Here is a 3,095-nt window from a genome sequence, read left to right as displayed (position 1 = left end):
GCGTGGGGGAACGCAGGACGAAGAAGCTGGCGTTCTCCTGGCACGGTCCCTACCGTGTTGTTGGCCAAGTCGGGGAGAACGCCTACAGGATCGCGATTCCGACGCACCCGAACAAGGTCGTCACGGTGAACCTCAACCGTCTGAAGCGCTTTCAAGGACGCTGGGGCCGACCCTACGCAGACGAGAAGCCTGACAGAGTCGAAGAAGAAGAGGATGAGGACGGCACAGGTCCATTGGACGTCGAGGACCTGCCGTCAACGAGCTTTGTGGAACGTCTCTCTATTGGCGAAGAAGAAACTGCGTTCTCGGGAGTGGCGTCGCCGATAGTGGACGTGATCGCGAAGAGAGTCGAAAAGCGCGAGTTGCAGTATCTCGTACTTACCGCCACGTATGAGACGTTCTGGTTGTCTCGAGCAGCGTTGGCATTGGAGTTTGGAACGATGATACGTGCCTTTGAGGACGCAGATCGGAAGAAAAGAGGTCTGCCGGAGTTGCGTCGGAACGTCAGATTGGTCGAAGCCAATGCTGATGTCGACGATGCTGATGTATTGTTCTAGCTGGCAACGGGAGCCGGTTAGAATGCGTGCAGTTGTGGGACTGCACGAGAGTGTTTGGGGCTCGCTAGGGCTCAGAACGCTGAGTGACGTGTACATATTTTCTATTTTGGAACGACCACGGGTTGTTCTTTGAGTTTTACGGAGTTGGATATTTTGAGAACGTCACGAGCATACAAAGACTGAGTGTGTCGGGGTGGAACGTGAAGGAGTTTGTGAAGCATCAGTTTGGAACGTGAAGGAGTTTGTGAAGCATCAGTTTGGAAAGTGAGGAAGTTTATGAAGCGGTAGTTTGGAGTCCGAGGGAGTTCGGATGCGTTGGTTTGGAACGAGAAGAAGCATTTGAAGAGAGATTCGTTGACGATAGAAACGAAGAGCCGACGGAAAAGGAACAAGGCACGACGACGAGAAACGACGGAACGTTACGGTTAAAAGGAACGAGAGCTACGAACGGCTACAGCGCAAAAGACGGAAGGATATCGGGGCTACTTGGCGGCCTTCTTCTGGTCGTCCTCATCTTCGTCCTTATCGCTTTCCTCGTCGCCGTCCTCGCGCTCGACGAATTCCTCCTCTTCCTGCTCGTCTTCATCGTCATCGGCTTCTGACTCCTCGTCGTCGTTACCAGAAGCGTCGTCGCCTTCGACCGCAGTTTTCTTCTCTTTGTCCTCGCCTTCATCTTCGAACTCGGACCACTCGTCGCGGCGACGTTCCGTACTGGACGGTGGACGAGCAGTTGGGACTTCGTACGTTCCCGCGGTGGTCTGGGCCATAATGTCGTCTTAAGCCAACTTGACGGCGTGGTTGTTTACGAGCGTCTGCCACGGTTCCTCGTTCTTCTCACCAACCCAAGTTACGTTCGGTTTCGTGCTTGACATGGTGTCGCGGCGAACTCGCGCCAGGGCAGCGAGGGAGAGCCGGCTCTTCTCGTCTGCGGCGGATTCAGCGCGTCCGTAGACTCAAACAAAGCGCGCATGCTGGGGTACCCGTAAGTGTCGATAGTCGACGGGTCCAGCGCGTTCTCGAGCGTAGCGTCATAACGTTCCTTGCCCTTCTGCTTCAGGGTCGCTAGGTCCTCGGCAATGGGTCCGTTGTAGGGGCGGCCATCGCGTGTGGCTCTGCCGGGCTGGCCCCCGAGCCAATACATCGCAGGACGCTTCTCCAACATCTCGAGAAAGGTATAAAAACATCATGTCTCGATGGAAAGGCTGGTGAAGGCCCAGCGGGCTTGAACGGCGCGCATCTTCAGCATACGACGCTGAGTCATGGCCGCTGCCGTAGCGAGAGGAGCGTGTAGGGCCCACTCCCAGAAAGCACGGCGATGGGTCATCCAGAAACGCCAGTGCGCGCGGTATACTTGACTGAACTTGATTGGATCGTACCACATGGGACGTCCGGTCCAAGGGTACGCGAGGCGCCAGGGCTTCTTACCAAGGGCCTCTGCCTTCGCCAAGATGGTAGCAATTGCCCGATGAACGGGAGCTGGAGCAGCGCGGCTCACGTCGAGAAGATGACCAAACTCGTTGGATGGAACGTGCGACTTCTTGGGCTTGCTGACGACGTGAGTCTTCTTCGCGTACGACTTGGAAGTAGAGTTATCACCGCTGGACTTACGCTTGCCTCGCGCTGGCGACTTAGGCGACTTGGGTGTCTTCTTGGAAGGCGACTTCGACTGCTTGCCCGACGACGTTGTCGACGCCGTAGCGGAGCCTGAAGAGGGAGCGGAGTCTGGCGGCGCGGGGAGGGCCACGACGGTTCCTTGGAGCGAAGCGTCGGTCCGACCATTCATAATGTCCTCGGCGAGCTGGTCCAAGAACTGAAGACCCGACGACATGCTGTTAGCGCCCAGACGCGCGCGCAGCTCGGTCCAAAACTGCTGCTGGAAGGCCCGCGCAGTGTCCCCTGGTGTGCCCTGCTCTTCATGGTCGAGGGCGGCGTTGAAAAACGCCCGGAAGCGCCTCAGCTCGGCGGCGGAAAGTCGCGTGGACATGGCAGAGAAGAATGCGAAATGAGCGAAACACGAAAACTGAAAGGACTCGAGCCTTTTTACTTGATGGCTGCCAAGGGACACGCGAGAAGGTTCGACAGTTGGGACGTGGCGTTGACTGAGGGACGTAATGATGCTTGGTGACTTGGGCGGACAAGGGGTCGGTTGAAGAACCTTCCTAACGGCTAACGGTCTGGAGGAGCTGCTGTTGTGACAATGTCACTTGACAATTGATGGCGATGTTGGGAGCGTTTGCGAAATGGGCGGAACTGGCGGACTGGGCAATGGAGATCGAAGTGGCGGGCGAGACGAGGGTCGTCGGCAGCGCTGTGATGGGGATTGTGATCCGGATTGCAACGCCGCCTCTTCGGAACGTGTTGTGGGCGTTCCTCGACGGAACGATCGAGAACGTGCGTGCCATCTACTTCTTCTGGTACACTTGCTGCGATCGTTACCTGGTGGTAGCTCGAAATGTCCATGCTGCAGCTGTGCCACCCCCGGAGTACGCGTGCGCGCTAGTGAAGCTACTGTTCTTGGTTCCTATCGCGGTGTTACAG

Source organism: Phytophthora infestans, genomic scaffold (genome assembly GCF_000142945.1).
Source record: "Phytophthora infestans T30-4 supercont1.22 genomic scaffold, whole genome shotgun sequence".
NCBI lineage: Eukaryota > Oomycota > Peronosporomycetes > Peronosporales > Peronosporaceae > Phytophthora > Phytophthora infestans.
This window is presented reverse-complemented; position numbering follows the sequence as displayed.